Here is a 9,513-nt window from a genome sequence, read left to right on the forward strand (position 1 = left end):
ATCTTTATTTGTGGCCTCATTGTGTTTGTTCTCGTCCTGCTTCGTCCACGTCTGGATCCAGCTGCTGTAGCAGTGAGCGATCAATAAAGTTTCTCTGATCTTACAATGTGAACTACATCTGCCTGACACATGATCTGCTCAACAGCGTCGGTTCAGGTGGCAATAAAACAAAACCAGTGGAGCCGGCTGTGGTTTGACGGGCAGACATGAACCTCCAGCGCCGTTACAGGCGACGTGTTGCCGTCTGAGTGTCAGCAGTCAGCGGAGACGCCGAGGAAGCTTTTAACTCACAGCAAAACTTTGTGTGACACTCCGAGTGTAGAGAGGGAGATGTTTAGTCATCACCTTCTCCTCTGTTGTGCAATCCCGGGGCGTCACCAAGACGAAAGCAAATTATGTTTGACAAACAGCCTTGTTTTGTTCTGCCTTCATGGCGAGTTAGCCCGAACAGCAGATATCATCAGATCAAAGACAATATTTTTTCTTAACATCTTCCTCGTCCTCCCTCCCTCGCAGGCAGACGTGCGCTGCTGCTGCTGCTCGCTTGTTTATCCCATAAGGGGCGGCGGTACAACTTCACAGTATTTGGGGATTTTTTATTTCTTTTTTTTTCCCTCTGCTTTGCAAACGGGATACAGATTAGTGTGTGTGTGTGTGCATGTGTGTGTGCGTGTGTGTGTGTGTGTGTGTGCATGTACAGCGTGTGTGTTTACATCTCACGGATCCGGCATGCACACGTGCACGCCTGCGTTCACCTGCTCGCGTGTTCACGTGCGAGTGTGTGTATGCAAATGAGCACACACACACACACACACACACAAAACAAAAACAAATCACAGCAGCCGCTCTGCGCGTCTCCAATATGTTTGATTTCAAGGCTGTTAGGAACAAGAGCATGAGCCAGGTTTAAAAGTTCACCCCGGCTAATTACAAATCCCATCTGAGAAATCTGACAGCAGATTCACTTAGGCCATCTCAATTACACGTGCAAATTCTCGCTGCGGATGAATCATATCAAGGTATCACTAAAGGTACAAATGATCCCCAGAAGAGCTGGAATGGAAATAAGTCCATGCCAATTTCTCAGGTTCACAGCTGGGTGATCTTATTACCATAATACGTCAGCTGATTCAGCCCGCATGAAACAAAACGCCGCGACGGGGAAGGTGGAGGCAGAAGAGGAGGCCCTCAGCCGGAACATAATCTGATATCCCGAATCCAGAAACAAGCGTGAACTCACCCACGATGTCGGTTTGTCAGAATCTCTCGCCGAGGTTTCATTTAACGCCTGTTAACAAGTCATTATATCCCATTTGCAACACCCTGCAGGCCAGACGTTAGCGGGCGAGTAAACACGAGGACGATTCGATAGCGCCGCCCCGGCTGGAGGTCACGGGAAGCTGCAGGTAATGTATGCATGGGGTGAGCCGACCCCGATCCACGAGGAACCCGACGCGCCTTAACACTACAGCGATCTGAGGAACGGGCGGCGGCCAAACTCAGAAACGACCGGCGGCTCGACGGCGGCGGCCTGTTTGCTAATTCAGAGCACACACGATGCCAGACTGCACATGAAAATCAATACAGTTTTAAAGGAGGTGTCGCAGAAGGAGCAGGAAAGAGAGAAGAAGGAAAAAACAGCTGCAGTGGTCCTATTTACACATTTATTTAAGTGGAAATGGGTTCAGGTCAAAAAGGTCGGACTGGTCATCAAACAGCCTGCAGAGCAACGGTGCAGGCAAACGTCTTCACATGCAAGAACAAACACAGGCTACATACATATATATATATATATATCCCCATAACACATCATCCCAACATCAGGGTTTTTATCAATAAATCCACAAAACAACGCAACATGGAAGCAAATATGTTCCTAAGGTTGGAAAAAAGGTTCAAATGATGAACTCAGTGAACTCCTGGGAAGCTTCTCTCCAGGTTTTTAACAACCTTCAGGAATTCTGTGCCTGTAAATTTACAAACTTCATTATAATCAGCAGTAAACTATAAGTACAGCATGGACTCAGTGAAACAGTCAGACAACATACAGCTCACTATAAAGGAAATGTGCCTCGGACAGCAGGACACATTCTACAGCTGGAATGTTCCCACAACACTTTCTAACATTACCTGGAAGTTCTAACAACGTTTCACAGAAAACGCTTTAATCTAATGTTTAACAAAACGCTTTAAGTTTAATTTATCATTTCCAGTAATGTTCCTATGAGACTAAAAGAGGAACTAGAACGTTTAGAGGACGTTTGGAGAATGTTTTCACGCCCACAGATTATATCATACCATAACAAAGGTTCTCAGAGCAACATTCAGAACATGTTCCTGAGACGTCTGTGTGCGTCTTTTATTCCTGTGTTGTGATAGATCAACAAAGAAAGTCGTGTTTTTTCATTCTTTACAGAAACGTCAGACAACAACAAAACATTCAATAACCTTTAGAATAACGGTGCATAAAGGTCGACAAATGTCTTCAGAAAACATTACTGAAGCTTTAAAGGGATCATTCTGAGAAGGAAGACCAACGTCCTCACCGGAACATCGCTGCAACTTTCTCAGAACGTTTCTGAAACAAGAGATTCTAGAAAACTAAACTCAGAATACAACCAAACATCTATGGAGCCGCGCGTGAAGGTATCCTCCCAGATGTACGTCCACACATCTGTCCAAACATCTGCACATGTAAACTGATAAAGTCAGGAGACCTGGGATCCAGAGATCAGTCAGAAGTCGGAATAAAAAGACTCCGTAACTTATCTGTCGTCTAAAACCTGAACATACGACGGGTCCTTCAGTGTGCAGCTCTGACAACGTTTACTTCAGACGGTGTGACGGGATGAGGGTCTTCTCCTCCCGCACGCTTTCATCTGTTGTTTAAATACGTTGTTTATGACTAAATAATTCACACAGGCTCGTTAAGTCGCTCCGTTTCTGTTGATGTCAAACCCAAGTGTAACGTAAAAGTGCCCGGTGTTGTGCCAGCGAGAAGAAAGCCCCATTATTCCCGTCCACGTTGGCGCCTACACACTGTTCCTGCCGTGATGAGTGAAGATGCTCACAACAAAGCAGGAACCTATAGTGCTGCTGCTGCTGTATATCAGGAATTCAGTTCCAATGATTTTTCCTCCCTCACTTTGAGCAAACACATTAGAAAGATCTTTCAGAATAATAAAATCCACCACAATAACACCACAAGCCGCCGCCTGCATCATAATTAATAGTGTTTGTACCGAGTCTGGGCGCCGAACTCGGACTGAAACTTACTTAAAACTGATCTCAAATCAGTCAGAAAATTTAATAGTCTGTCAAGAGCAACTACTGGATTGCAAAAAAAAAAAAAGTAAAAGGTTTCTTGGCCTGATAGGACCAATTAGTCGGCGCTGGATGCGAGTCCAGACGGACTGCCTGTCAGCAGATATTAAGGCATCCTGGACTGACGCCAGATCGCGCTCTAATGAACGGCTGCAGGCCAGAGACGCTGTTGACTGCTGATTACTGCCGTGCAACTACTTTGAGGTCTGAATTGGCCGCAACATCCTCCAACTTACATCCCATTTGTCTTTGATATCACGGTACCACTGTGAGTCCAATCATGTCGAGCAGGAACGGGGGGAATGTGACAAATGAAGCCTCTCCTCCTGCCATCAGTTCAGATTTTGGACGTGACATGGCTGCCCCGTCTTTCTCGGGGTGTTTCGCTAATTGCCCTTTAATTGTGAGACTGTCAGTAAATACTGGAGCCGCTTTTGTTCGGCCTGACTTCGCGGTGCGCCCGAGGGCAGCCGGCCCGGCTGACTGACTGGTGCGAGCTGGTGGCTGAGCAGACTGCCGATCTCCCCCAGTGGAGGCGGCGGGACGCTCGGTGGCCGTCCCTAATTAGACGGGCCTCGTGGCTGACCGTGATGGAATATGACAGTGGTTCATTAAAGCGTTGTCGTGGCGATGCCTGCTCATAAACGCGAGCCCGACTGGGGGCAAACTCATTAAACAGCAAAGTTGCTTTTCATCAATTGACTGGTGGTTCAATATGACAGCGCTAACTGAACCAAAGCGTCGCTCTCTGCGCTCGGCGGCCCCGAGTGAGATGAGAAACGCCGCCGTCGATAGCTGGACGCTCGTCAGCCTGATGAAAACGTTTCATCAACACCAATTCCTGACACATGGAAAAACTTTATGAAGATCAAGTCTGTGGACGTGACACGACTGTCGCTCTGTGTCGCGCTACCGTATTTACGAGATGAAGTTTCTTAATCCTCCCGGTTTTTTATTATTTGCTCTCGTCACAGTTCTTCTCGCTGTTTTCGCTGCAACATAAAGTCCTGAATCTCTATGGAAACAGAGCGACCATGAAGCAGAGAGGACTCAGACATGTCTCCTGTGAGGTAACATAAAGTTTTAATGACATGAATCATGAAGAAAATCATCATTTAGCTCACAAAAGTTGAAAAAACCTGGATTCAACGTGTACATTTTTCCTGTTAAAACTACAGCCATGACTCGATAATCTGACACTAAATGTAAAATCTTCTTTTATGTCGGATTGTCAGGACGGAGGTCCAGATACGAGGAGGGCTTGATGCTGGAAGGCTCATTAGTTGTTAATTATTGTTCATAGTTATTATAATAACTAGTGTGTTGTTAGAACACGATGCATCGCTGGATTTTAGCCTGACTGACGGTGGGATTGTGCACGTTCCCACTACTTCCACCCCGGGGCAGCGCTCTGACGGGGTGGAAGTGTCCAGAACACACAGGCAGTACTTGGCTGCTGATGCTAGTTTAGTTAGCGCTCACACTTCTGTTTCCTCCATCGGTGGCGGCGGGGGAGTGGCAGATACGCTCCACCGTTACCATCCATGTTTACTTCCATAAACACTGAGCACGCTCGCTGCGTGTGACGTCGTCGTGTCCTCTTCTGCGCATGCGGGACACTTTTGGCTCGTATGAAGTTCACACAGCAGATCACATACAAGTCGCATTGAAGTGGAAACGTGAAGGAAGTCACAAAGAAATCCTCATTGAGCATCAAGTCCTGCAGTGTGAACGTAGCCAATCTGTGGGATTGTTCAGTCAGATAATACGCCGTCATCCTGATTGGTGACATTAAATGTCATGTCGGAGTCACAATCCAAGGCTGTCGCTATGTTAAGGCTGTTTTTATGGGTTCTGTTGGGTTTTCCTAAAAACCTGTCAGATAGCAGGTTTAGGATTGTTAAGGGTCGATCATCCAGTCATGACTGTGTTCTAAAAGTTAAGTTTAATTACTACTCACAGGTTGTATTTGTTCCTTTACTCTCTGCTCTGTGTGGTTCAGCTGAACAGAGTTTTTGTGTTTTCTACTGACGGCAGTCGTAGAATAAATAGATTCTGATGAAATATCTTGATTTTAAGCTTAGATTTGGTTGTGTTTTTTTCTGGCAGAACTGTGCATCACACATGATTATGAGCGTTGATGTGTTAAAATCCCACAATTCCTCCACTAAACGGTATGATGTTTAACAGGTTACACGCTTTTTTTACACAGTGCTGTCAAGTTCCTTCATGTTTTCAAACACACACATTATTTTTTCACTGAACGTGATCGTTCATGTCTTTGAACAACGGACACAGAGAGTCCGGTTGCTCTGAATCACATCGACGGAAAACCTCAAAAAATAACATTTCACAAAATATGCTAACGTACCGAAACACGCTGACGGTTATTTATCCCACGAAAAATGTGCAACAGATACTGAGAGCATTTTATGTTCATGAAAAGGCAGCAAAACTGTGAGATGCTTAGTTTTTTATTTTAAAAAAAGCAAATCTAAAGAAAAGCAAACAGCAACTAAAAACAATAAAAACAGGTTAAAGCCTAACTTCACAACAAATTAAAAAGTTAGCGTTGCAGCGTAAACAAAAGCAAAAAAGAAAAAAGAAAGTAAACAATGACGAAAACAACAAAAAGCCACGATTATGACTGAAAACTGAACCCGACCGCTCCTGTTGAGGGTCTGAAGGGTTTGCATGGGTACATATCACCCAAACATGAGCAACTAAAGTGCTGCTGCAGCGCAAACAAAAGCACAAAGCGACTGAAAACAGAAGTAAACATGGAGTGAAAACACCACAAAGACGTGGCCCCGTTCACGACTCAGACTCCACGCTGTTGCTCTTTTCATGTGTGAAGTGAAAAAACTCAGTGATGTGGAAGCAGAACAACAGAAGAGAACAGGTCCAGAAAAACACACATTTACAGTGTTTCTGCCGTGAAGTGTGGCAGCTACACGTCGGTGGAGGCAAACCTGCTCCTTTAAACAGCCCTGATGGTGTTTTCTGCCTCTCCTCTGTCAACAGCACCACATTATTATACTGATGCAAAACCACTTAGGGAAGAGAATTATGAATCATAAATGCACAGCGAGCCCTTCGCTGACTTTTTTCTGATTATTCTGCGTTGGCTGAGTTTGTCCAGAGGAGACGACTGGACGAGCATCTGAACTCGGAGCCGAACACAACAGCAGACGTACGAGGACCCTGTTTACAGCCGGGTTTGAACGATCATCACGTCTGCAGAGACTAAAGCCTGTTCATGACGTCCAGAGCAGACGTCAGGGTTTGCTGGACGGTGTTCAGCTGCTCGACCTCGAGCGCTTGTTTGGTTCTGCTCACATTTAAGGAGTTGGAAACAAGCGCTTAACCTCTTTTCCTGGACTTCTGAAGCCCTCTAAGTGTTCGGTGTCACGGCCGCTGCTCTCCGGAGCAGACGAACCGCCGCGTGGACGGAATAAATCCAAACTGTTGCTCTGTGCAGAGGCAGAGGTGAAGTCTGTCTGTAAACGGGCCTCCATGTGTTCTGTCTCGACACGTGGAGGCCGTGAGCACTAAAAAAAACCAGGAAACTGTGTCTTATTTGGCTCCTAGAATCTGGACACCCTCCATATATTAACTGTTCTCTGCATTTATGCACTTTGTAAACAGCTACATGCAGGTTTAGAGGCTCAGTCTGGTCCAACGCTGAGTGCATCCTGGTTCATCTCTGTGCTGTCAGCGGTCTGACAGCTCCTCACCGTCTCTCCACATCAATAGAAATCCACAGGTGGTGCAGATTTCCCAAACTTCTACTGTAAATCTGTCAGAATCTCCACCCAGCAGAGCTCCTCTCCTGCATGTTAGTGGGTTTTTTTTCTTTGCGTGACAGACATGAAGCTCTTTTTTCTCTCCTTATCAAAGCACCTTCCTCTTCCAATGACATTTTAAAGCTAATATTGACCTCTTCCCACAATCGCAGCTCCTTTCCTCGAAGCACGAGGCTTTTAAATCTGTAATTTATACGCGCTCTCTCTCGGCGGCTGAGTGTGATTGCTCTTATTCAAACACGGCTAACCCCGTTTCATAGACGGCAGAGGAGATAACGTCGCATTAATGACGGTGCATAATGGAGTCAAACACGTCTGAAACAACACGCAGCACTTGAGATGCAGCCATAGTGACAGCAGCCGGTCCTGTGCCTGCACGCTAACAGCCCTCAGAGCCGGCGCTGGTGTCTCACTGTGCTTCGTCTGAAGCCCTTCGCCATGCTGGGCAAGGGCACTGCATTGGTGCCATCTAGTGCCTTCAAACCTCAGTCCTGCAGCCGGCGGTCGGAGTGAAAACCGTCCATTAGCAGCAAAACAAAGACTTCACTCTCCCACGGGGGAATCATGACTCACTTCAGCTGATCGCAGGTACAATAAAGCCTTTACAGACAGTTGCTCTGATTCCAAAATACCAAATTTAATTCCTGCTGCTCCTCCTTGAAAGGGCAGATTTCTGATTTCCTCCTTCTTCAACAGATAAAAGCTGAGCAGCGGTAAAGGTGAAGCCGGGCCGCCGTCCTCCATCACGGACGCTTGTTTCACCATCAAAGGCGTTTTTCTGACCGCTGTAATTGGTGGCGTGACTCCTGTGATTGCAGCCTCCCTCGTCGGAGCAATGATAGCTGCACTCAGACTGGAGGGTTATTGACATTGACAGGACTTGAACTCTATTGGAGTGGGTTACGGTATGAGAAACGATGATGGCAATTCACGGCCCGAACGCGACGGAGACGGACGGATATGCAGAGCGAGAGCCACGAAACATCTGCTTTGTCTGCAGCCTTCCTCCTTCATCTGCCCTTTAAAAGGAAAACCAGCAATTTGCTGCAAATGAGGGAGGTCAGCGTGGTCCTGGAGCATCTGGACACCAGGACGGGAACACAACTGTCTGTGTTTATCCACCTCCTCGCTCAGAAAACAGGACTGAACGGACAATCTGATCTCTAAAAGTGTTGCTTCAGTCCAGCTAACCTGCACGTCCACTTAGGTTCTGAGGGAAACACTTCTGAATGCATGAACACTGTTTTTACTGCCTGTACTGATGCATTCATGATCTCACACTGACGTAAAGTTTTTATTGTTCTGTTTTGTTTTTGCAGATAGCTAACTGGGGTGCTACTGTTCATTACAGCTGCACAACTGAACTGAAATTAGTCACAAAACTGTTCCTCTTTTCCATTTGTTTTATTGATTTTCTGCTTCTCCTTTGAGCCAATCAGTCATAATTCAGATGTTTGATCACCTCAGTAACCCAGAAACAGGAGGAGAAGCTTTAGACATACTTTTAAAAGAAGATGATTGTTGGACCAACTTAAATATGCTGTTTGAATAATTAACATGCAATCAAATTAAGCTAACAAGTGTTTTTAATGGTTTATGTTAAAGTTGCTTCAAACTGCTGCAACTTTCAGGAAAGTCGACTTAAAATTCTTCAGTTTTCACAACTTAAGTATTTTAAGTTTTGTAAATTATACAATCAACCTTCTTTTAATGACTAAACGTTTTCTTTTCTTTGTGATCCTGCTGGAAGAAAATCGCTGCTGAGTTGCAGCGAAACAAAACAAAAAACAAAAACCGTGAACGTCACCAGTACGATGCTGACAGTCAAACATCAGTCCACAGGGACGACGTATGAGCTGAAGCTGATAAACGTCCGTTCATCAGAGCATAACGATAACTGAGCTTTAATCTGAGCTGCACTTTACTCCAACCACAGTCGTGACTGGGCCATATTTTAACCCAAACCACCACATTTTGGTTCCATTTGTGGCCTGAACTTCACCTTCAGCCTCTAACATGTGCTGGTTCTGGTGAAATTTAAAGAACATGTTTCTCAACCAAACCACAACATGTCAGCGTCCAGCCGAACCACACCGTGAATGAAAACCAGAAGTAAACAGTGGAGAGACAATCAAACATCAGCCTGATGCAGAACACAAACCTTCATGGTTCTGTCAAACTGGAAGACTTTCCCACCAAATCCACTTCCTTCAAACTGTAAATGAGAATCAGCTGCAGCTGAACATGAGACGTGGTTGAAACATGGCTTCATCTTCTCATTATTATCTCCACGTATTTAAATATTTGACTCGATCAGTGTCATCAGTGATTATTTGTGAGCTTCAGCCAGATGTTGGTGCTGGATGGTCGGATGTACAAAGTC

At 45.5% G+C, this 9,513-nt stretch overlaps 1 protein-coding gene across 1 annotated transcript in view; it reads right to left on the reverse strand.

Annotated features, from left to right (window-relative positions):
- The window catches only part of LOC103368159 (attractin-like protein 1), a gene marked incomplete at its 5' end in the record, with an annotated part of 246,604 nt that overhangs the window by 155,157 nt on the left and 81,934 nt on the right, over positions 1 to 9,513 (reverse strand). The window lies entirely within an intron of this gene.

The sequence above is a fragment of the Stegastes partitus genome, unplaced genomic scaffold (assembly GCF_000690725.1).
Source record: "Stegastes partitus isolate 25-593 unplaced genomic scaffold, Stegastes_partitus-1.0.2 Scaffold1127, whole genome shotgun sequence".
In the NCBI taxonomy this organism is placed as follows: Eukaryota; Metazoa; Chordata; class Actinopteri; family Pomacentridae; genus Stegastes; species Stegastes partitus.